The sequence below is a fragment of the Drosophila montana genome, unplaced genomic scaffold, assembly GCF_035044405.1.
Source record: "Drosophila montana isolate Dmon_TW-CO22-7 unplaced genomic scaffold, ASM3504440v1 contig_2178_1, whole genome shotgun sequence".
Taxonomy (NCBI): domain Eukaryota; kingdom Metazoa; phylum Arthropoda; class Insecta; order Diptera; family Drosophilidae; genus Drosophila; species Drosophila montana.
Genome location: NW_026997075.1, coordinates 3,704,779 through 3,731,414, shown reverse-complemented (window position 1 = coordinate 3,731,414; position 26,636 = coordinate 3,704,779). Strand labels below are relative to the sequence as shown.

General features: G+C 42.0%; 1 protein-coding gene across 1 annotated transcript in view; it reads left to right on the top strand.

Moving 5' to 3' along the window:
* Nucleotides 1-8,003: 8,003 nt before the first annotated feature.
* Nucleotides 8,004-26,636, top strand: part of LOC135427325 (rho guanine nucleotide exchange factor 10-like protein) — a 96,554-nt gene continuing 77,921 nt past the window's right edge. The window contains exon 1 of the mRNA XM_064680783.1: nucleotides 8,004-8,024. The gene's annotated coding sequence lies outside the window, so the exon portion shown is untranslated. The remainder of the gene's footprint in view (nucleotides 8,025-26,636) is intronic.

Below are 26,636 nucleotides of genomic sequence, written 5' to 3'. Positions count from 1 at the left end.
CTGCTGGCTCTTTGTTGTCTGTGGCAGAGGAGCGGGGCTGTCATTGGCGCACTTGTTGACAATGCATCACGCATACGTCGCGTAGCCGCAGGGACATGATGACAGGAATAAACGGCTTGATAGCAAGATGCACCGACGCCAGCGTAGTGTAAGTCAATGCACCCAACAATAAGCGAAAGCGACTGACAACCGGGGTGGCATCTGCAATAGCCAACTATAAAACTGTGCTGCATGAAGATTTTGCTGCTCCTGCTTCTGCTGTTGCTGCTATTGCTGTCGGCAATTTGCCAGCTCTAATTAGCCACTGAGTCCTCGTTCTCGCTGTGCTGCCCCTCAAGATACAAATGTATATAGCATGACAATTGCGCGTTTCATTTAATTTGTAAATTAACGAGCAATTCTATCGGCAAGCAGATCACCAACATTGCATTTCTCAGCTGACTCTGACGCTTTGCAGCAATGCAATTGATCACAAAAAAGCCACGCCGAACATTAAATACCCTTGTAGACACTTGGCTGGAAAGGGTATTTCGATTAGCAAATTCAGTTATGGCAGATTTTTGCTTGTCGACTAAAAGAGGCTGTTTCAGGGACACTTTTCTATGACAGGAGGGACAATCGATTCCCCTAGGCGGTGTCATGAGTTGTCCGGTTCTAAGACTGCTTATTAAGATCTCGTCAATAGTTTCAGGCCTTACCAATTGGGTATACGTACTCGAACCGACAATCATTGTACATGTATTAGGATATAGGAAAGGGCATTAATTGTATCAAATATTTCTTAGGTGATGATGATATGATCATATGCAGGTAAGGAGCAGAGTGAAACTCCTTACAGTCAATATCTATTGAAAAACAAAAACAGTTTTCATACAAGATATGTATTTTTGACTGATCATTCCTATGACAGTTATATAATATTGAAGTCCGATCAGGCTAATTTCGACATATTTATCGCCTGCTAACAAATGTAAAGCTGTAAAGCTGTAAAGCTGAATGACTAGTTGCCGTAGAATATTGACTCAGCTGTTGATACTGATGAAGAATATATGTGCAATTTGGGTTCGGACTTATCTCCTGATAAAATTAAATATCCTCTGCAAGGCTTTCAAATGTGCTGGCTTTTTCACATCTATGAATCAAGACCTAATTCAAAACCTTGGTTCGTTATATGTTGCGTAAATAGGTCAATAATAAATAAGTATATTTATCATATGAAAATATTGTTAGATTTGTGTCACAAACAAGAATTTCATGGCTTGTGTTCAGCTATTCCTTTTCCAACCAAACCGATTCAAGGTTCCGTTAATGGTAAATAGAAAATTGATTATCCCGGTTCCAGCTGGCTTCGATTTACAGTCATAAATAAAATATTAGAAAATACTTTAAATTACTATTAAAAATTGTTATTTATTTTTAATAAAATTAAATCCTAGCATTGATATTTTAGGCTTGAGGTCTTAGCAGATGGAGTACGAAGTGGAAACGAAAGGTTCTTCACATGCAATGCTTAGCTCTAATTGAGCATATACCCTTTGAAGTGCGCTGCGGCAGGGTATGCGGTTATATGCGTGCGCTTGGGTTATAAATGAAAATTCAAATGTAAAAAAAAGTCACAAAATGATTGCCAGTGTGTAAAGTGCACATATATTTCAATTGAAAACATAAAGCGCATAAAGGCCCGAGGGTTGCCTTTGGCATTGCCGACGCTTTCGTTGCAGTTGCAGCAGCATCCTCAGAATGCATGAGCATAAATATCACGATGATGACCATGACGCTGATGATGATGATGATGATGATGATGATCAGCCGCTGGGGGCGCAGACTGTGGAGTTGGAGTCGCGGCAGGCAGGCAACATCTTAAATATATTTTCTAATTACTTGTTCGCGCTCGCCTGATGCTATCAGGCTTGCCGCCTTGCCGCCTTGCTGCCTTGTTGACTTGCCACAGCTTCAGCTCCATTTGCATGTTGCCGCGTTGCAACTTTAGTTGCGCAGAGGCGGGCTGGAGAGCTGGCCGCTTCGGTGTGGGGCAGACGTGGCCTGGGGTTGGCCTGAGTGCATTGGCGACACACAAATTGTAAATATGATAGAAGAACATGCTGTTGCTGCTGCTGCGGCTGATGTTGCTGCTGTTGCTGCTGCCTCGCGTTTTGCGAATAATTATTGCAATGCGTTTTCTCGTTTTTTCCTCGCCTTTTTTTTTTTTTGCTCTGCACGCATCTACTCGAACTTATTTATGTGTATATATAGCGTATATATGCAGAATTGTTAGCCCTTCTTCTTCTGCACAAAAAAAAAAAAAAAACACGCCAACTCTTCAGCCATTCGCGACTTTATGCTCATTCATGTTCTTATAGAACACGCCCCCTGTCTGCCTGCGTGTCTGTCTGTGCCGCACAGCCCTTTCGCATTTGTTGTCTGCGCTTTAAAGTAAACAATACCACATTTTTTAACACAGATCCGCATCCGCAGCTGCCAGGACGGACTCTTCAAGCAGTTACAATATTTGCATATGCGTTCAACATATTTTGCGGGGTGTTTCTAATTAGCAGAAATCGGCTTGGATGGCCAGCGAAAGTCTTGAGCCACAACCGCAGGCTAATTGGCCAGTCTCTAAAAACCCAAGCGAACCTCATCACGCCACCACCCCCTTCCCACCACACAAACACACACACACACACACAGCCAGCCCTGACACCAGGACCAGGAAGCTGTTGATGATTTTCCCATCGTGTATGTTTTTCACTTCACTTTCTTTTGCAATTTCACTCCACGAGCAATCAAGTGTGCGCCAGTGGACTTGAAGATACCCTGTAATCAGCTGCACTTTACTTTTGCTGTAATGAAAATGACGTTTCTTGAAAATTTATGGACTTTGCTTCAAGGGGCCTAATTAAAGCGCTTCAAACTAGACACAAATCTATAGCGAAAACCAAAGATTGAAACTAGAGCTGGGAACTGTTCGGGAACTCCGCGGGCCACAAAAGAGATGCGGTTTTGGCGAACTGGAAATGGATTTTAAGATATGCAGAATTGTCGAAATTACTGAAAGTTCCGCTATTTCGAATTTTGGGCGGGATCGGGAAGGTCTGTATAGAATTAAAAAACGATGGGATGGTAAGAAACGGGACGGAATTAAAAATGGCGGGACGGGATCGGAAATTGGATTTATATCTATATATATACATATATATATATATTAGAGACTTGTTGTCAAAATAATATGATTCGCTTCTGGCATACGAATATCCAAATGAAGAGAACGACGGACTTGAATAAATTAGTTTTGATCATGAACACGTGTGCTCAGCTATGCACTTTACTTTAAATTTATACAGGGTATAGATAAAAAAGCATATATGCTGTTGGGGTCGTCGGTTAAAGGCAACTGGCAAAACGGAAGAGACAAAAACAAAGTGTGGCAAACTAACGAGCACACACGCACACACACACACACACACACACACGCACACACGCACATTTTAGCTGCATAAACATTGTCCTGGCCAGGACTGCACGCCCACACAGATTGGGCTGGCTGCTTGAGTGCTTTTTGCCGCCAAACCCACCAGCTGCAGCCTGGCTTGCACACAGTTTGCAGCTCCTGTTTGGCTTTTTCGTACATAACTTCTTCTCTTTCTTTATTTTTGCATTATAGGGAAACGTTTGTTGTTGACAATGCTTTTGGGGTCTCTGATGTGGCAATGGCATCATCGGTGGCGGCTTTAAGTGCATGCAATTGGTGGCAGCCGCAGGCTGTGGCCAGGAGTTAAGATTATCGGCTCGGGGCTTTAATTTCGATTCATGGCGGAGTTGCTTTGATTCAATCTGAACACCCGCTGTGCTTTGATTCAATGAACGAGTAGCTAAATTTAAACGCTAATTTGGCGACCTGCTGTGCCAACCAGAGCGCAGTGCTCCAACGTCTCAGTGGCCAAAACATTCGAGTTCTCAGAGTCGTCTCAGGTTACTGCAACGGACAGACATCCAGACAGACAGACAGCCAGACAGACGGACATATCTAGAGACAATGACAAGTATAGTGAGAGAGACAGAGCCAGAGATCAGGCGCAGCTACTCAAATTACCATTGAATTCTGTCTCCCTCTCGGCCTGCACTTCAACCTGTGCCATGCAGTCATAACTTGGTGGCATTATCATCGTCAACTTGATTATGTTCTACACAATATTCCGTCTGCTGTCTGATCGGCTGTCCCTGCGGTCTGCGCAGTCCTTTATCTTGGCCAGAATCTTGCCAAACCACTGACATTATCATTTAGCTGGGTATCGCTTGTACCTGTACTAAAATAGGTAAAATTATTATGTAGTATACAAACACGTTGGCAAATTATTTTCTTTTTTTAGTTCTCTTTTGGCCTGTTGCCAGCTTGGAGTTGTTTGTCTTGAACGAAAGAGCAGATGTAAGCCCCTGTCAGCTTTGACTATTACTAACTCCAATATATCCCATATAAAAATGGGTTTATAATCCGCGACTTTCAATATAAATTCTGCAACAACCTTGAGTCTAGAGCATAAGCTTGATCTATAGTAAAGGATTGTACATGGAAACTTTTTCATAAGGAAATGTTGCTTCGCAATTTATATTTCGTAGTCTTGCAAATGTGTTTAGTAAGCAAAAGATGGCATCTTCAGTCCGATAAAGTATCACATATCTTGGTCTTTCTGGTCTGCTTATGTAGCTTTATCTGTGTGTGGTCTATGGTACGTCTGTGTGTACATCTGAAACTCAGAGCAGTAATGACTGAGTCGCAAAATGTTATATCTAAGTTCTTTTATATCATACACAGATAAGATACATTTTAATTATTCTAATAACTCTACAAATTACTAATTAAATAAAAGTGCCACTCAAATATCGCCCTTCTATGCGATTTTCATGGGCTTAGGTACACGATTTTGAGGTTTTTCATTATATATTTTATTGATAGATTTTAAATATAAATAAAAATGTGTTTTTATTGTTATTATTAAGACACAAATAACAAATTTAATATAAAAACGCAATCAAATATCGCCCTTCTATGCAATTTTCAAAGGCTTAAGTAAACGCTAAAGACGTTTTTAAATTGTATTATGTATAAAATAAAACGATGCCCTGCTCTTTTATTTTCGCTCGTAGTTCTTCTCTTCTCAAATATGGATCACGCATGAGCCTGTATACTTAGAAGAATGTGTTGTAATTGTTATTATTTTTTCATTTCTTAAATCGACTCAAGTTTGAGTGCTCTACTGAGAATCGGGCTTACCTGCTGCATGAACATAACTGCATATATCTTCATTCGATACGAACGGATTAAGAAACTGAGGTAAATTCAGTTCTTTGAATAGAGTATCATCCAGCCAAGCACGTATTTTCTTCTTGTATAGAGCATCGCATAGTTGTGCAACATTTTTCTGCATTTTTTTTTGCCAGCCCTGTTGTTTTCAATTTACGCTACGGCGAATATAAAAAGCTGCTATTAGAAAAACTAAAGCCCAGTAGCGGGCACTGTCTGGGGATTCGTGGCCAGAGGAGGTCGCCATCGCATTACATCCGCCAACCAAAGACTCACTTAATTAGCAGCAATTAATCTCGCTTTAGGCGACAGGGAGGTGTGGGTACGTGCTGGGGCAGATTCATAGGGACTTGGGACGGCATGTGTGCCCGCTGGCTGCTGCCGGTTGCTGGGCGCTAAATGGAATGCGAGTGGCCGCTTCCAAGCGCATGCATTTGAATGCTTCGCGCTTCGGCTCCAGCCAGTGAAGCGTGCCAGCGGCTGGGCGCTGTTGGCCGTTGGCCGTTGGCGGTTAAAGTTTCAGGAAGTTGTTTTGGCATTCGTGCAGCTGCTATTTTACCACTTTGCTACTAAAATATTTAGTTAATTGTCGCTAAACTCGACTCATTACAGCGCCGTTCGAGCAGGGAGCAGCAGCAAGCGGCAACATGTGCCATGGAGAGCCTGGGACTGGGCAGCAGACGCAACAACCACAGCAACAACAGCAGCAGCAACAACAGCAGCGGCAGCATCAGCAACAGCAACAACAACAACAACGACAACAGCAGCAACAACAGCAGCAGCAACAACATCAGCATCAACAACAGCAGCGGCGGCGGCGGCAACGCGAGCAGCCATCACGGTCATCCCCATCATCTGGCCAAGCTGCACGTGCACTCGCACTCGCACACGCACACGCACTCAAAGCTGAAGCACTCGCATCCGAATCCGCATCAGCATCAGCATCAGCATTCGCATCAGCCCGCCAACCAAAACTATTACACGCAGCAACAGACGCAGCTGCAGCGGCTCAAGCAGCAGCAGAAGTTGCAGCAGCAGCAGCAACAGCAGCAGCAGCAACTGGAGGGCATTCATGGCCTGCGCAAAGGCTTGGGCCTGGCCATGGGCGTTGGCGCCGGCGTGGGCATGGCCGCGCCTAAGCAGAACGCTGGTTGCCTGCAATTCCCGCCGCCGCCGGACTACCCGCCGCCGGCTGCCACTAGTCCGCTGCACAAATCCGCCGGCAGCTCGCCGATTGCCGTTGCGGCCATTGTGAGCAGCAGCCTGGGCAGCTGCGTGGGTGTGGCCAGCGGAATGGCCGTGAATGGCAACGGGCGTCGCCAGCTGTTGCCGCGCTATCCGGATCCCGATCCCGATGCGATCGAAATCTGTAACGAGCAGCAGGACCTAACGCCGCATCATCAGCTCAACCAGGCGATTGGGCGCCAGAGCAAGACGCTGGGCCGCGACGGAAGCGAAACGGCTGCGGTCAAATGGAATGCCCTGCAGCAGGCGAGCAGCCTGAATCATATGCATCATCAGCAGCACGATTACTCGTATGCCTATTACGAGCCGGGCGCCGCTATGCGCCACTCGAATGTGCCCAAGCCGGAGGGCGGCGGAGCAGCTGGCGGCGCTGCGGGCGCCAATGCCAGCTGCTGTACAGCGGCGCAGTCACAGGCGGCTCAGGCTGGCCCGCCGCCGCCCAACTCCATACGCGCGCTCCTCTCCAAGGGCAAGAAGAACAAGCAGCTGGTCTCGCCAGCCACGCTGCAATCGTACCAGACGCGCTACCACAAGCTGACCACAACGAGCAGTCAGAGCGAGAACTTCTACGAGGAGATCAATGCGGCAGCCCTGCAATCCTCAGCGGCAACGGGTAAGACGCTGTCGCAGCCACAGCCACAGCAGTTGGGCTGCAGCGTCGGCTCGCATTCGGCGGGCTCGCTTAATCAGACGCTCGTCGAGGAAGAGCTGCGTCGCGTGCAGCATCGCCATCACAAGATACTCGGGGAGCTGAATCTCAGCGTTGAGGCCATGCTGATGCCAGAAAGTCCGCCCAAATGCAGTCCGCCTGCTGTTGCTGCTGCTACTGCTGCTGGGGGCAGCGGCAGTGCCTCTGGCACGCCCCCCAAGCCCAGTCCGACCGTGTGCGTAACGGCGACCAGTGGACAGCCGGCAGTGCTGGCCAGGCTGACCTCCACCTCGGCGGACAATATCTGTGATAGCAGCGATGCGGGCGGCATTGAGCAGCTGCTCGCGACGCTGAAAGGCACGCATTCCCATCAGCATTCGCATCCGCATGCGCATCCGCATCCGCACACCGCCATCACCAGCACCAGCACCAACTGCGATCTGGACAGCGGCTTCAGCGGCAGCAGCGGCGCCAGCTACATTGGCAGCCTGCGGCTGAGCAAGACGCATCACATCAAGTGCGCCCGCCAAACGCCGACCGCATCCGCTGCCTACGCCACCCAAAGTTGTCGCTCCTTTCAGCGTGCCACCGCCGCCGGCTATGATGAAACGCATATTGGCGCAGTTGGCGGCGCATCCAATTCCAGTTTTTTGGCGCGCGCCTCTTGCGGCCGCCGCATCCTTAGCTGTGCTCGCATACGCGCCGCCGAAGATCCCGGACCCAGTGTGCCCACCGAGTCGAAGGCGCGCAGCTTCTGGAATCGCAAGGGCTGGCGCAAATTGCCTGGCTTCTCCACATCCACCTCCAGCATCAATGACACGGGTCTCTCAGGTGAGTGCGCAGACTGTTAAAAATTATTATTTCACAATTGCAATGGCTTTCCACTTGATTTTCAATTTAGTTCCAAATTCCAATTATTTTTTAACTGCGAATAATTTTGTTGATTCTTGACATGCGTATCCTTGAAGAAAATATAGATTCCTTTTGGGCTGATTCACGGTTCGCGTTTCGAATCCACCAACTGCCCTCAGGCCATTTCTTGGGCCAGGATTCGTTTGATCCTTAAAACTAATTGGAATTCCAAGCTCGAATCGGTTCAAAACTTGGCTACGTCCACTTCTCTTACCACAAAACGTAAAAGCTCATACTTTCTCATGTCTCAGCTTAAATGTCACTTCTGCGTCTTCAAAAATGCTCTGGTTGACTGTTTTAACGCTATGAACAGAGTATTGCACAGTCGGTTGCACTCGGCTGCACCTTAAACCTTTTTGTTTTCTCCATTTTGAATAAATCCCGCTTCGTTATAAAAGAGGCCAAACTGCGAACTAGCTGTGGCGCCATCTATTGTATACGAGGTATACTCCAATTTTTGCTAGCTCCATCTGCAGCAGTACTTAACGAATGCTGCTTATGGTTTGTGTGCTGGCTAAAGGTGCTGCGCCACACTTAAAGAACACGCAGCTTGCCGCGTCTCATCAAGTAGCTTTTGCTAACTTTTGGGCTGAAATTAATAAAAAACTGTCTTATGTCGTTTGTGGCTGCTTTTAGGTGCGCAACTAAACTAGGATGTACAATTAATTGTATTTGGTTTCAAATGTATTTGGTTTCAAACTAAATTTACTTAGATTGAGCATGAAAGTTGCAATTGACGTTTGCTTCCAGCAACTTGTGTTTACGGACTTAAATACACTATGTGAGAAGAATAGCATAGGAAGATAGAAGTTTTATTTACCCTTGCGTAGAATATGATTTTGGCACCAAATTTAATGCTCTTTCGACTGTAAAGTTATTATATGCAATTCTTTTCTGATTTCCAAGATATATTGACCACATCTTTCATATTTATGTAAGTTTCGCTGTGCTCTAGTCTTATTGTCATATAGCATAGAGTATTTAATATTCGGCTTGCCGTGGCTAGCTGTACTTTCTGTAACCATTTGCCCAGACGATACGTCGTCAAATTCTGCAATTAATAAGTTGTTTGTGTTTGTTTTTTTTAGTGCTGGGCTTAACCCGCAATCAATAGAGGCGATTGAAGAGCGCAACAGGCTGTTTTTATGCTAGGCTACTTAAATGCCCAGCAACCCCCTCACAGACACCAACACACACCAACACACACATACACATAAACACTGCATGTGCAGGCAGGCAGGCAGCCAGCGTGATAATTTTTGTGGCACATGCTCCAATGGCTCGCGCGTCGTTGGACATCGCGTAGTCGTCGTCGTTTTAGTTTCGCGTTGCCGTTTTTTATTAGTCGCTCTTTTGTTGTTGTTGTTGCTGTAGTTGTTGTTGTGGTTGTTGTTGTGGTTGTTGTTGGCTGCTCATTTTGGGGGCTCCATTCCCATTCATCGGCGCACAGCGGATTCAGTAGAATCGATCTTGTCGTGCTTGCCGCATGTTTGCCACGCCGCGCTATCGTTTGAAGCGCACCAGTTGCTGTTCCGTTTTTATCTCCACAAATAATAGAGTAGTGCACACTCACACTCACACTCACATTCACACAAGCGCACACACATGCACTGTGTTTTTTATTTATTTTTTTTGTACAATTTTTATTGGGAGTGCAATGAGTAAAGTGCAAGTGCAAGTGAATTATTCGGGAATGCGAGCGTAGTGCAAAAATAAAGAAAAACTTGAAGAAAACTGTGAGTCTGTGTAGCTGTACCTGTGTGTGTATATGTGCGTGTGTGTATTGTTGTTGTTGTCATTGTTGCAATGCTTGTTGCGCCATGACCAATGCACACCAAAATCGACCTGGCGACCCCGTTGACCCCAGCCGCAGCCAAAGGCCATCAATTTTGTTGTTGCTTTTCACTCCGGGGGAGGCGTTTACACTGCGTTGTCGTTGTTGTCGTTGTTGTCGTTGTCGCTGGCAACATAAATACACATGCACACACTCGTATATGTTAATGCTCATGAGCATTCAAAAATAAATCGACAATAATTAATTTCAGCTGCAAACTTAGCAGCCGACGTCGACGTCTTTGCATTATCAGTAGAGCGCATTTTGTTTTTTATTTTTATTGTTTTTAAAAAAATACATTTAAAAATTGTCGATTTGTTAACAAATTTCAAACTGGAAATGTTTAAAGCATTATTATTTCGTATTTTTTGGGCGTCTGATCTCAGATTTTGCAACGCCAGATAATCAGATGACCCGCTCTATATTACTTATTTCTATAACTTAGCACGCACACACACACGCTCACACACACACACACACGCTCACACGCACACGCATATGCAGAGCTAAAAGACAACTACATATATAGCTACAATTGATCGGAACATATATAGTTCATATAATCAGCAGCTAATAAAAATTAATAATAGGCCTTCGTGTAATGCATTTGCATGATGGCCTTTCATATTATCAAATCCGCACTGGATGGCACTCATCATCAGCATTCGCATTCGCATCATTCGCTGATGCGCAATAATCTCGGCCTGAATCGAAATCAGCAGGGCAACGGCGTTATCCTCTTAAAATGTGCGTATTTTTTATATAATTTATTTATCATTTTAGTCATTCCATCTAGCTTGAGCGTATCGCAACTTTGCATTGTACAATGCATTGTTCCAGCTGTGACTTAGGCTAATGAAATTAGCGACCAACTATATTTTTTTTTGAAAAAAATCAAAATAGTCATACATTTTCTTTATATATTCATTATATTCCTATATATATGTATGTATATATTCTGTATGCCTTTCCATAGAGAAAACCACATTTCTTCAGAGTGAAGAGTGAAAATTGTGTTATATAATAAAACAACATTTTTTGGTAAATATGATTTTTAGAAGAAAGAAAACAATAATAAGACCCATATTTTACGGGTCCAATTTGCTGATCTTGAAATATTTAAACTGTTTTAAGATAAGATTACTTATTTGGTTTGTGCTTAACTAACTAATTTCAAATGTTAATTTCTTGTTGTTTATACAACTACAGTAAAAACTACCTAGGCCGAACAGCGAGCTTCGGGTCAAGAGAGGTGTGTTCGCTTAATAGAGGGTAAATGGGTATGGCCGGATTCATAATGGTTTAAGAGAATATGTCCGCCCAAGCGGGCTGCCCGTCTGTTAGGAGTGTTCGTCAGGAGAGTTTTCACTGTATTATTGATATTATCACAGTGTTTTGTCAATTCTTTTAACATTTCGATGTTCCTCAAGTAAAAACGCCGTGCACTCGGCTAAGCAGTCGATAATTTGTTTTTTGGCAGGTTCTTGCCCGTTTGACCATTTGGTCATAGCCAAAACAGCTGCAAGCCAAATGAATCAGCTAACTGGTTTGTGGGCAACGCCTTCGCTCTCATGTCTCTTACACTCACACGGCACGACCCCGCGCCCTTTGCATTGCCCGCAGATCTCCCTTTTTTTGTGACCATATTTATTGTTAGTGGCGCAGCTTTTGATGACTAATATTCCGGGACGTTATTGTACCTGTTCTACAGATGCGTAGCAAAATAATTTTGGAGATATTATTGATGTAATATATATACGGAATACATGCCACATATATACGTTCATATAGCATTAACACAGTCAATCAAATACAAGAAAATATTTAACACGAAAGAACGGCTATCTTGAGCATGCCGAAGATCAAATACTCTTCTATGTGGGCTCGGGGCTTGCAGATATTTGGGGGGAATGGTGAATATCGTAATTGCCTAGTTTGTTTGCGATTGATATTGAAAAAGCAAAATGTTTTTAAATAGATGACCGATCCGAACAGAATACCCTCTAATTTGACCAGTTCATTTAAAAAGAAAAGTTTTCTTTGAGTTGACTCAGCTTGTCATCCTGTTTATCTATATATTTCATTTAATACGTCGCATACGTCCTAACTTAGTTATAATACCTTCGGTAAGGGTATCAACACGAAGAGCAACATCCGCACAGAGCAGACACAAATTAATTAAAAGCTCGGCGCTGCCACAATGTCAACAACAACAATGGTAATAACAATAAAAATAACAATAACAATAAGAGACGTACAACAATACATACACACACATACACATGCATACACATGAAGACTAAAAGTGAACTCGAAAAATGTTAAGCAGCAGAAAGCGAGATCGAAAACGAACACAAAATGCTCAGCTGACGGCACTAACCTCGCCCAAAGGAGGAGCGATTGATACCAGCTGGTAGTACCCGGCGTTTGCCGGCTCAATCAAAAATGAAATAAAAAAATATGACAAATGTAGCTACACTTTAAGCTAGCCGGCTCGAGTTCAAGGTTGGCCTTAACAGCCAAGAACAACAACAAGATATAAACACCAAGAGGGAACAGGTTGTCTGTGTAGATATTCCTGGACTTTCCAACCGAATTTCAATTTGCAAGGCCTTCTTCTCAGTCCATAGCTCGAACTATTTGAGAATTATAAGCAATGAAAATAAAGTCAAAGGAAACCAAATATTTTTGTTAACAGGCTGTAGCATGGCTTGTATTCTCCCGATTTCCATTTCGCGACGTAGCCTAGGTCCAAAGAGACCCAGCCATCTTTTCCAGGACAGAAAGATAAACTGGACAAGAGGCTGCCAAGAATTCAAACCAGCTCTTACTTATATTCTGGCGATTACAGAAGAAGTGCTTCAGCAACTCTTATTTCCTGCCCATTCCGCTTTTCTTTGCGGGCACTTTTCGACAAGCCAATGTCCTGCGAGGGCTTGACTTGGCCGAGCATTCAATCGAGTATTTGCTGCCAGCAAATGTATGTGTGCACATAGGTATGTATATATATATATATATATATATATATATTTGACTATCCTGATGCACATCCAGGGCTCGTCGCCTCGGAAAAGGCACTTGACTTCACCTCCAATAGCTCACGAGGGATTGCAACAACTACATATATATGGAAATATATATATGGTATACGATAACAATAAATAAAATAAATCAGAATGGTCGGCCCGACTAGGTAATACCCTATACCCTTTTTCAAGTTCCCGCAACGAAGACTAAAATATTCTCGATTTTGGTATACAAAGAACTTGTCCTTATATGCCACAATTTTTTTCTCTATCCTCGAATTGTGCTCAAAACAACCAATCGATATTAATCGGGTGTTATCGATAAAATTCAATTAATTTGATCTGTGCATCTCTAGCTCTCATGCATGGCCATGATTGAATCGACTCGGCTTTTGATTTGGAATATATATGCCCTATGGGCTTGGCGCTGCCAGCTGCTGCCCGTTACATACATACGCACAAAACCATAATACCCTTACGCTACAGGGTATACAAATGCAAGTACTTAACGCTTTCCGTGTTGGCGTTTGTGAATGTTCTGCTTCTTCATACTTTCGCTCATTCTTTTTGTTTCACTTTTTGTTCTGCGAATGTCGCAAGGCACAAAGCGATAAAACAAAACAAAACAACAATTCAAGAAAATGTGCAATAATTAATAAAATTTATTTTACAGCGAAAGTGCGCGCATTGTCCGATATGAGCTTTGTGTGTGTGTGTATGTGTGTGTGCGTGCGTGCATAGGTCACATCAATTGTTAACTAATTTTTCGACTTATCCTAAGCAGCTAAGTGCTCACATTCAATTCAATTAGCAAACATTGCCAACAATTGAACAGTTTTCAGAATCCAACTGGATGCTGGCTGGCATTTGTATCTGTATCTATGAGATACAAGTAGATGCATTGCACTCTGGCCATGCCCATTGTGTGTGTGCTTGTCGCCTGTCGAACGTCAGCTGTTGCCATTGTTATTGTTGTTATTGTTATTGTTGTCTGTCGCGACATTAGCGCGTGTTTAAGTGCCGCTTAAAAACGCCTCGTTAATCAATGTCGCGTCGCCTCGTGAGTTAATTGCAAATGTGACAGCAACAGAGCAACGTCTACAACTGGCTCATGTCCATTGCAATGCCCACTCCCATTTCCCCAATTCCCTGTCCAAGTACAAACAAACAAACAAACAAACAAACAACAAAAAAGACATCCAATTTCATGTGCATCTCGATGCTCAGCTCTCGCACTCGCACTCGCACTCGTGTGTACATTGCACCACTTGAGCATGCCACAGCGACTCGTTGTGGTGCAGCCCGCGCTGCCCACCCACTCGGACTGGCTGGCCCAGCACCAGCACTCAGTTGGCTGGCCGGGAGTTGAGAGCTTTACGACACGAAATTCGTGTAGCCTGCTAGTTGCATTACTTTTTTTTTTCTTCTGTTTCTTATAGTCGCACTGCCTGAGTGAAAGTGTTTAAGCCAGGTTTGCATAAAAAAAGTGTTCTCATTATTTCATTTTTAGCTGCATTTATTTGGCATACATTTTACCGCAGCAACAACACACCTCGAAATAGGCGCCGCTTGGCTCAAGATTCGGTTCGTTTTTGTTGGGGTGCATGTGGCGTATGCGCAATGTTAATTAAAAATTCAAGCCAAAAATTCAAGACACAACAAAAAAATAACAAAACAAAAACAAAAAAAACTGCAAAATTAAAATGAAAATGAAAATGTTGCTGGTGCTGTTGCTTTTGCTGTTGCTGTTGCCGTATTTAGAGGTTGTTAACAAATTTGCATAATTACAACCGCAACAGCGACAACAATGTAACCGACAATCGCCAATCTTAACTTATCTAATGTGAAGGCATGCAAAATAGCAAATAGTACAACAACGCGCATACGTCCCGTTGTACACACCAAAAAGTCAACATGTCTTCCATACGATACAGTCCAATTGTTGTTGTTGCTGTTGCTGTTGCTGTTGTTGTATCGTGCATTGTTTTGTGCGGTTTTAGGGCTTGGTAATCCAAGCATATGGCAATGATATTAAACAGCTATGGAATAGCTCCGACAGGTTTATTGTTGTGCCTCCCCTGCCATCGAAAACTGTAACTTTAACTGCTGTTCAGAGGGGGCAATAGATAGCATATAGTGTTAGGGGCGTGACAGCCATAAACCATTAATTTGGCTAATAGACTGCGAGCTGTGACTAACCATCAATTCGATGTCTAATTATGCCCAGCACCATTTGACATCCAGTGGGTAACACGGCTGATAATCAAGCGCCGTTCCATGAAAATTGATACTTCTAATCGTTTTGATAAAATCAATGCTATTTCTTGGAAACCAACTTTAATATGGGAACTTGGCTTTACCATGTGCACACGTTCTCAGCCAATATTGATATTTATTATTTATATTAACAAGCAAGGATTATTTGCCTGAATGGTCGAATAATTTTCTACACTGTTTCAAGGATTTAGAACCAAATCTTAGCTGAATGATGGTTCAGCTATTACCCTCGCAAAGTCATCGCGAACACGGTTATTCACATCTTAACGCCCCGGTCTTGGTTCGAAATACATTTCTTGAATAGCTCAACTCAATTTTGTTCTTTCAATTTTTTATATAAGTTAAGTTTATTTTATTATTATTTTAAATATCACATTTCTCATTAGCTTAATATCAACAGCTAAAAATAGTTTTGAAATAATATTAAAAAAATAACAAAAACATTTTTCTAAGCCAAAACCTATATTTAATAAACTTTGCTTCGCTTCAGGTTAAGATTCGACTTGCTTTTGCTAAGCTTCAGTTAATGTTAAATAAATATGAAAATGGCAAATCTGGGTTCAAACCGATTCGGCTTGCAGCTAGCTAATTATATTTATTTAAATAATACCCAATATTGGAATCTCTTAATTATGATTTCTTATTATTTTCTTGAATAGGTCACAGAAGACGTAGATGTGTTCCACATATTTAATTAGATAAAAGTTGATTCAATTAAAAATTAAGGAAGTGAAATTTTAGACAGTTCCTTTTTTTTTATAACCAATTTTGGAATGTTTTACAAAATATTTCGTTTCCTTTTTCGAAAAGGACTCGGCAGGCGTAGTTGCGTTTCATATTTGTTTAGATAAAAGTTGATTTATTTCGTAATTATATCTCACGGACGATCGCATTCTCATCTTCCAGGCGAAATGCTCACCAAGCTGCTCTTTGCTTCCAACATAGATAAAAAAGTTGGAATCTAATTTAAAAAATAAATGGTTCCATAGCTGATTATCACATGATAATATCATGGTGCTTTCCTTCGAAGTAAATCCCTTGTACTGCTGCCAAATGTTTGGCAATTGCTCATAAATTGTTAAATCTACGCAAGCAACAAGGCTGGCAACAAAGCTGGTCCCTGGCTGTGGCTCAAACCCATTTCGGCCTATCTGGCCGAGTATTTGGAGAGCAGCTAGCGACTGATATGCATATTAATTTTAGGCCACGGTCGAATGATAAATGATATATGCTCGACATTATTTAGTTGCTGCTGCTGCCCGCGCGCTGTCAAAACGTCAGGCAAGCTAAAGACAGAGAGTTGGGAGTTGCAACCGAATAAAGTCAACGCAAACTTTCCGCACAAACGGTTCTGGCTTCGATTTGGCCAATTATCGCTGTCAATGCCAATGAAAGCCAATATATTTTGGACAATTATCGATGCGATAGCTGCTTCCAGTCTTGCCACAAAGTTGGCAGCGGTGTTGACACCATTAAGACACCGCCTTGCCAGAAAATCTTGTTTGCCGCATGTGTGTGTGTGTGTGTGTGTGTGTGCGGAGAGGAGGGGTGAGGCTAGACACCGACGAAATATATATGGCCAACATGTTTCTGCTTTTAGCCAGTTCTTGTTGTTGTTGTTGTTATTGTTGTCGCTGCAGCGTTTTGTGCATCACTTTTGGGGCAATCCCCGGCACATTATGCAACATCTGGCTGTTGCCAATTAAAAAGCCGCCACATTCTCAAATAGTTGGCAAATTTTTTGCGTTTCTTTTCTAATTAAATGTCGCAGACAGCTTTACTCTGATGATAGACCCGTATTCATCTCTGTTCAGTCTCAATGGATGGAAACACAGTTTCTGCCTGTTGCTCCACTTAACGTGCTGCAGAGTTCAAGCGGGCCACATTGCATGCTCTGATCAGTGCCTCAGATTGCAACTAGGACTGCAGAATACCACCTACAGCTGATAATTGGCTAACAGCCAGTTGCCGGTTGCCTGTTGCCAGTTGCCATTTGCCAATTGCCACTTGCCGGTTGCCTGTTGCCAATTGTTAGTTGACCGTCCGCATTGCACATACGCACCGTTGACCCAGGAACAGGCGACCGCATTACTTTCGCCATAGCCAAATTTGTTACAGAAATAGAAAATAAAAGAAAATAAATTGCGCATCTAACAAACATTCAATACTCTATGTGGCAATATATGGATCAAGTTTGTGCTGCCTGACTTTAGCTGTTGCTCTCTTTAGGCTTTAGGCTATGTATGAAAACATCAAAAGGGAGGCAGTCATTTAAGTCATTTGATCGTCGGACTAGCAGACTAAACGTCGCCGGTTCAACTCCAGCAGCACATAAAAGTCCCAACAAATCGCTTGTATAGAACCGTATAGCATTGGGCTAATAATCGGCAAACACTCTGAGCACGAAGAATATGGATCGAGCGCCCGTGAAGACGAAAGACAAAAAAGACAAAATTTCACAGACAGCATTCTTAACATTTGATCCGAGCTAAAGCCGGGTAATTTTTTTAACTGCGTGACAATATTTTTATATCATTTTGCTGCATCAAAATTTGTAGCTGTGCAAAGTCAAAGCCAGCCATAACTCGGTTGGTAGATACTGATCAAAGCAAGAGCTGTTACACATTTCGTGACAGAGCGAAAATACCCTCTGCAAGGGTATAATAAGAGCAGAATGTGTGCCACTTTGGCAAGGGAAAATTCATTTGGAAATTGAGTCAAATCGCTACGAATATATGCGCGCCTGTGTGTCTCACCCTAGCTCTGCCACTCTGTCGCTCTCTCTCCCTCTCTCCCTCTCTCTCTCTCTCTCTCTCTCTCTCTCTCTCTCTCTCTCTATCTCACTCACTCTGTCTGCGTCTGCGTTTCTCTCTGTCTCGCTCGCGCCCGTGCTGTGACTGTGGACACAGTTGGGCTCTGGCTTTTAATTAAGTTTTTGTGTTAGGCTGTCAGCGACGGCAACTGGATTGACTTGAAATACTTACTATTGCCGCCGACTGGCTGACTTAGTTGTTGGCCAAATCGATGCTACCAAAAAGCGTATGGCCAGCATTTTGTGGCACAAAACGTTTCGGTGTCGTGTGTGGCTGGCAAATGTGGTCGCGCTCTTGATTTGATTGGGACGCTGTTGCCGTTGCCAGTGGGCCGCTGATTTGGCCAGCACATGATTTATGCATCTTGGGCAGACAGCAGACTGCAGCAGTAGCCAGTAGCTAGCCAGCCAGCCAGCCGGCCAGCCAGCCAGCCAGCCGGCCGTCAGCCGGAAGCTGTTAGACACAGAGACGGTCTGGCAGACGGCAGACAATCCGTCAGACAGACAGGAGTGAAGTCTCTGTAGTTTGTAGAAAGCCCGGCGCATGCTGTACACAGAATTTGTCTGGCATTTCCGTTCCCCATTCAATGTGCATGTGTGTGTGTGTACATCTAAGCATATGCATCTGCAAGCCTTGCATTGCATAATGAAACCGCACAAGAATTCCATTACAAGAGTCGCCTGTCATATACATAATTGCATGCCAGGTGTCATAAAGCTGCCAGCCAGCTGACAATTGCCACCAACTCGGCCACAACTTTCGGTCTCGTTGCGCGTTGCGCGTTGCCGTTGCACGTTGCACAGGCCGCCTACGCAACGCCCGCATTCTCAGACAACGCAAAGTCCACATGCAACAGCAGCAGCTACAACAACTTGGGCTTATTAACACAGTTAAGTGTGGGTCAGTTATGGTTGTTGTCGCCCAGGCAAAGGCAAATTTGCTTTTAATGAGAAACCAGAATGCGCAGCCACCGTCACTGCCCGCAATTTGCCCGTGTTGTTTATTTTCTTTTTAGTAGCTAGCTGCCTTTGTTGTTGTTATTAAACATAAATTTCCATGAATTAGCTGCAGCAACAGCAAAAAACAAAAAATAATTTTCAGACAAGCACGCCAGCTCCAGCTCCAGCATCAGCTCCAGATGCAGGTCCAGTTTTGATGCCAGGCCGAGTAAGAGTTCTACAATGGACCCTGCTCGAGCTGCAGCTACCCCTTAAGTTCAGCTCTTACATTTTGCTGTCCATGGACATATACTTTTTTAATTTTGTTTGTATTATCACCTGTTTAAATTGGGTTTTTGATTATTTTAGTAATTGATTTAAAAGCTCGCCAAACTGCGAACTAACACAAAGCCGTTTTTAACTATTTTTAAGAATAACATTCGGCATTTTTAACTAAGTTAGACCAGGTCTAAGCATGTCTCTAAACCCATTAATCATTTTTGTTGGTTCAGCTCATGGTTCAAACCCAACAAATGTTTTCGGTAGTTCAGCTTACGGCTCGATCTAGTTTTGGTTCGGTTCGTGTACCAGGTTTTCATAAATACTTTTCAATTATTAACAAATCCAATGTATTTCGTGCATAACTTTATTTATTCAAATAAGTGAATTATTCATTTTTAGATCTCGTTTGAACCAAATAGTTTTTCAAAGAGAACATGCTTCTGTTCAGGTTTAGGTTCAGTTGTTTTTTTTTTAAGCCCGGCTTACAGTTTTGTCCAGAATAACAAAAAGTGGAATCAATTGGACCAGCACGATGCTAATGTGGAAAACTCATTTTTCTGCCATGGATTTATGCAGCTTATTAAATTAGCTAAAATTTGTGCCAGTACGTAACTAGTTTTGTCTCCTGCTGCCCTCGTATGCCCGTTCGACCCACTTCATGTGTACAGGGTATGGCAACTGTCGGCAAATGCCAGAGAGCGACCAGCTGGGAGAGGTAAAAAGCCAACTGCAAAGGCTGCTTTGAGTTGAAAAAAAAAAAATAAAAAAATAAATAAAAAACTTTTATTTTAAAAGTTATAATAAATTGGAGCACTTGGTCGTCATATCTTGTCGCCGTTGTCGGTGTCCATACAACACGTGCCTCGTGCTCATTTTGCCAAACCCCAATGGAAAATTCATTTTCCATGGAAACTGTTGCCTTTTGGCTTGCGGCTTGCGGCTTGTGGCAATTGGCAATTGCCTTTGGCATTTTGTTTGCCCAGCTCGAAACTTTTATTCATTTATTTTTAGTCTGACGCAGTTATAGCTTAGACCGGGAAGTGCATAGCTATAGCTCTCCGGAGAGTGTGAACCGAAAGTCAGCGGAGCATCAATTGGCGATATACACTCAAAAGTAATAAACAGTTGCTTGTTTATGAGCCCATTGACGTGTATTTTTTCTTCTTTTAATTACTTTGTTTGTGAATTAATTGGAAAAATGCAACAACAATCAGCTCTAAAGTTGATTGCCCAGATTGTTTTTAATTTTTTCGCACAGGGAACATAGATCGGAACCTAAAAGTTCACAAAATTCGAAATAAAATCCTTCAGATAGCCAGAGCTTCTTCGCTTCTTGGCATAAGATGTTCCCAAGTCGTCTAAAAAAAAAGACCGACAAGATGCCAGCTCTGAGGCTTGCCTAAAGAGTCCTGAGACTTGCCTTGATATACGGGGCAGATACAGAAATCTCTTTTGACAAATCCGAAGAAAATTAATTAAATAGAATCAATGAATGGAATTAATAGTATATGGATATTGGGAGTATTCTGATTGCCCTGTTTTAAGCTTTTTATTTTATTTAGTTTAAAAGTATCTAGTAAATTATTGCTATCTATAATCCCCAAACCCATGCGACCCCAATCATGCCAACTGCCTATAAAAAGTAAATAGAATTTTACATAGTTTTTGTTTTTTTGAAATGATCTATGACTTATGTATATATAGATTGGAGATTGCAGATTAGCATATACCAAAAGAACCGACCATATACCAGCAGAAACAGAACTTCATAAAGTGTAATCTCTCAAGATTTACCAAACTATCGGGCCCCCAAACTCTAGAGATTTCTGTGCCACTAGTTGAGTTTGAACTTCCGTTCATTAACTTCCGAAAAATATAATATACGCTAAAATCTAATCTGCGATAACTGCAAGACACGAACATAATACTACTAAGAACGACTTACTTGCCGAATTGTAAACTATGATTTAAAAATTTTCAAAAAAAAAGAAGATTGTCCAAAAAGTGTTCTATATTATCTAGATGTCAGTGTTGTGAAATACCATTTAACGAAATGCTGTTCCAAATTTATTGCTCCTGTCCATAAACTGACCTCTTTCCTCAACTCTTTCACATCGAACCCCAACTTAAAGTTCAAGATAAGTTCTTTAAGATAAAACTGCCTATGTACTAAGTGTGTGGGTGTGTGTGTGTGTGTGTGAGTGTGGCGCGTGTATGTGTATATGTATTTACCTGCCCCTTATTAGGTATATGTTTTCATATCCTTATGCATATGAAGGCTTTGTGCACACAAAGAACTCTGCGAAACTCGTGTTAAGCACGTCTGAAATTCGATCTGCGGCTCGTGAAGTTCGCATCATTCTGCGCTGCCTCATTGGCTGTGTCGGCCGTATCAGACAGCTGTAGAGCTCATTTGAGGGGCATTGAGTACAGTAAACTTGCGCTAACACCAATGCATATACTTATTTTACCCAGTATATGCACATACTACTACTTTTGTACTTCTATTATTAATTTTTAGCTCGTGTGCCACTTAAGCTTAACATCTTTTAAATAGATAAGGGCATGAAAGTAAATACATATACTAACTAGTGTTACTCGGCGTTGCCCGTGTCAGGGTATTTATCGTTTCTTCACATGTTCTGTCGTTGCCGTGTCCCTGTTTTAAAGCTATTTTCAAGAAACTTAGACGGATCTAGTCTTCTGGTTCTAGCTGGTACTTGTGTGGGAATTGGCCGGATCAAGTAGCTTTATTATATAGTTGAGTTTGTTCAAAGTATCTTTACCAAAATCGGCTTTTATAGGCGAATCTTTGCTGCCAATATGTTTGCAATATCTCCTGAATATCCGACTACGATATCATAAGGCTGCTGTTGGAACAGTCGGTCGAAAATCGACCGATAAAAAGACTGCAAGGCACCGAAGACTTTAGTTCTTTATACCCTGTAGTCATTAATATGAAAAGGTATTCTGTGTATGTTTTCAAATGTATGTAGCTTGCAGAACGTATGTGCATATAATTGATCAAATTACCACATCCGATCCCCTGTCTATATAAACTTGTCGATCTCAAGGACTATAGCTACAGACTTTTAAACTGGAATTGAGGTCCTATCCCATTTATTATTCGATTTTGTGTACATGCATAAAAATAAGTCCATACGTTGCCCCAGTCGGACAATTAAAGTAAATAAAAATCGATTTTATCAATTAAAGCTAAGTAGCTCGCCCTAATTCTCCCCAGGCTAGTTTAAATGCCAACAAGACGCGTGTGTAAATGCGACTTAATAGAAAGGCAAGATGTTCAAAAAAGGAGCATCCAGTTGTTGTACAACATTAGCAGGGCACTTGTGTCCAAAAATAATTCCTACGTCGTAATTAAAAGCAGAAAATTTTCCATTGTATTTCATTTACACAGTATTTGTATTACGTCTGTTGATTCCATGTGTGTGTGTGTGTGTGTGTGTGTGTGTACACAAATGTCGCAGCAAAAGTATGTATAAATAGTTTCAAATGTGTACGACTGTGAGATGCTCTATGGTCAGATCCGCCAACGGCAGTTCCTAAATATGATTTTGATATGCTTTAACTTTAAATCGAGTTTTTAATTCTTTTAAATCATTAAAATGTAAATGATTGTTTTTATATTTGAGAGGTTTTTAATAAAGTTATTCTTTCCATTTTCCATTAATGTTTGTTCCTTTTCAAATACATTTTTATTTACTTAATAAAATATATTTACAAATAGTTCGATATATATGAATACAACAATTTTTCTTAAGATCCTGATATATTTATATATATTGACTCGCGTTAAGGTTTGGTTCGTGAACCCGGTTTTATACATTGCTGAGCCCAGGTGTTTGTTCACATTTTTGACAACTTTCAGTAGAACAATTCCATTTATTGATGACTAAATTTATGTATCTAAACTTTCCAACGAAATTTTCTATTATCCAAATAAAAAATTGCTTGGGATTTAAACGATCTTTAGGAAATCTTAGCAAGGCTGCTGTCTTGCAGCAGGGCTCAGCGCATAGTCGGCATACTCCCTTCTGCAGCTAGTGTATTAAACTCAATCTGACGCTGTTGCCAGGACTTGCACGCGCAGCCATTGACGCACAGGACACCCAAGGATGAGCACGAGGTTCTTATTCAACCGCGCCAGTGCATATATATATGTATATATAAATATGGTATATGTGCGCGTTTGTCGTATGCAACGCAGTGCAATTCATAAAAATCGCTTGATCATAATTGAGAGCACGCGCAAGGGATTACAGGGAATTATTTTATTGAAGAACAAACAGGATGTTGCGTGGCTTGAGGGTTGCATAAAGTCAAAAGGGTAACCGGGATAACTATTGAGTCGATGAATTGCTTTTTGTAACCGCTCTCGTGGTTAGGCCCTGCGTCGCAATTTCCTTGATTTCCTGAGGGTCTGTCAATGGCACTTCCCCTTTCCCTTCCCCTTACCCTTACCCTTCCCTCCCACTCCCTTCGACAGTTTTGCAGCTCGACTGCAAAGTTGACAAATTGCACGGCAAAATTGTCAACAGCTAACCCCGGACTGGAGCTGCATATATAAATATTGATATGCCCAATACAAACATCGATATGCAACCACCGCCCACCGACCAAAACGACCCAGCTGTTGCTCATAAATTACATTTCATTATCAACCACATTGTGCATTCTGAGCGCCTGGGCAAATAGGCGAACATCGGGCAGAGGAGGTCGCTTCTGTTTGGGCAACGGCTTGCCTCATCAATCGCTTGCAGCATATGCGCAGCTCAGACACCCTGAGATTGGGAGACTGTACCCAATAAATCGAGCAGATTGTCGATGCCGCCGCTGCTCAGGTTTCAAGCGTTTTCCTGCTTAACGCATTTCCCAGCTTGTGTGCGGCCCGTGTGTGTGTGTGTGTGTGCGTGTGCATCTCTGTCTTTATTATTATTGTTGCTGTTGTTATCGTTGGTATTGTGTGTGTGGCATTGAAGTTTCTTTTCGATTGAACATTGATATTAATTGTCTCCTTTTACATTTTTTTTATGCCGCCGCCTGCCACCACTTGAATGATGTCTCGCCTGTTGTGCGCCACACACGGCGAGTGTCTGTTTCGTCCGATCTTTGGTACCCAAAACCAATTCCGAACCTTAGCACGCCCCTCAACTGACCGCGCCCTATACGCGCGTCGGAGGTGTCAAAAGTGTTGCTTGCCCGCACCTTGGTCGAATCCAGCAAACACAAGTCAACAAGCCGAGTTGAGTGTGCCTGACCAGCAGATACCCTGTACCCAACACCGAGTTGCCGTTACAAATATTGCATACATATGGGAAATGCATTCTTGCTTATAGTTCGATCCCTATTATAAAACTAAACTACGAGTTGTGTTTAAAAAGCATCTTTTGAAAATTGCGGAGGTACTATACATTTCGAATTTCCTTAGCTCTTCTAGCTATTGACAATCCGTCTCGACAGCCGAACAGCTTAGACAGATCGACTCATCTCGTGGTCTGGATCAAGAATAATATTTATACTTTATGTGGTCGGAGATGCCTATTACATACGTTTACTCAAAACTATTATGCCCTCTTTCAATGGGACAGGGTATGAAAAGCCATTAAAATAACAACATGTTCTCTGATAGAGCCCTCTCCCCTGCGCTTGCCCATGCCACTCTTGCTTATCAGCTTATCAACTGATCCGCAGCACAGCTGCTCGCATTTATCCAGTTCAGTTCAGTTAGTGGCCAAATCGCCTTAGTAGCCTTAATGGCACCTCTGAGCGATGTGCAGCAGAAATGAACAGATTCTTCAAATAATCTGGAAAAAAATGAATCATTCCTTAGCTGTGCATCAATTTGTTTCATAAGTCCAAGCTTTATACAGGACCTGGCACATTTATATATCATTTAACAATAAAGAATGTCTGACTGCGACAGCTGGCCCAGAATATCGGGTACTTCTTCACGCTGTCACCTGTTCGGCGAGTCATTGGGTGACCCGGTTGCCAAAGAGTTGAATAAACGCGGTAGGTTCAATGGCAGTAAAGTACCCTGGGATCAATTAGTTTACATGCACAGCTTCGCGGCTTATTAATAGATGAACGATGCATGTGATCTGCGCCTGGGGCTAGTGGAAGTTAGGCGCTGTTTTAGGATGCAGCTGCTCGGTCAATGGGCACATTTGCGTGTCTGCCAGCGCTTTACTTAGACTTTGTCCATCAAAAGATGATTTATTAATACACACAGCTTTCAAGCAGTGCAGGGCAGCAACATTTCCATCGCTGGCTCCAAATGAAGCATGACAATAATTGTTTGTGCGCAAAAAAACACGCTGGGGATAGCTTTTTCCACGTATATATTTATATATATAAATATATATATATATATATATATGTATATCTGTGCAATGTGAAAGTGTTTGTTGTGCACAGCGCACCCCCACGATTTTTCGGCATTCCTGGACTTGTTTTTCACGCAGATTTTCTTCAGAATTCGCGGCCAGGCAATGTGGTTTTACATTTAGATAATCAAATAAGCAATTGTTGTTGCCATTATGTGATTGTTATTGCTGCTGTGCGATTTCTAAAATAAAATCAGAAATCAACAACACATTGCCGACCCTAGCACAGCGAACGCACAATGCCCTAACATGGACTGTGTATTATTTTATCTTGAATAAATAATTTGTAATTGTAATTTTTTATTTGTAACAGAGCATACAAAATATCGTCTCGAATGCAAATATGTAGAGGATTTATGTACGTGAATAACCTTTCTTTCTAATTAAGAACGTCTAAAATCTGTTAATTATGTATTGGAGAAACAAGTCTGAAGTCTTTCAATAGTATTTAGTGTATATTGCTTCTATTTTCTGGGCTCAAATCCCATACACTCAGATAGCCAATGCGCCAGTAATATATCAAAAGTATGGTTAAGAACTCCATCCATTAATAATAATAGTAACTATAATAATCATAATAATTTCCATAATAATAATAGTTAAACATATAATTATATCTATTGTTTTTATGATACATTTCTTTTATACGAGATATTATATATTAACACGATAGGAAAGTCTTTATTTAATTTTAATGAAGTCCATATAAAAGCAAATTATTGATCAATAAATTGAAATTGGGAAATGAATTGATTTAAACAGAAGCATATTTCAATTAAATACAATGCTTCGTGAAACATCAAACTTAAGACATGTAAATTATTATGATTATCCCACAAGTAAAAATGGAATGCTAACCTAACAAATGTGCTCGTTTTCAGTTTCTAAATAAAAAATAGAGTATAAAAATAGAAGATTTATATCCTGTGCCCTGGCCATAAGAAGCATAACCCA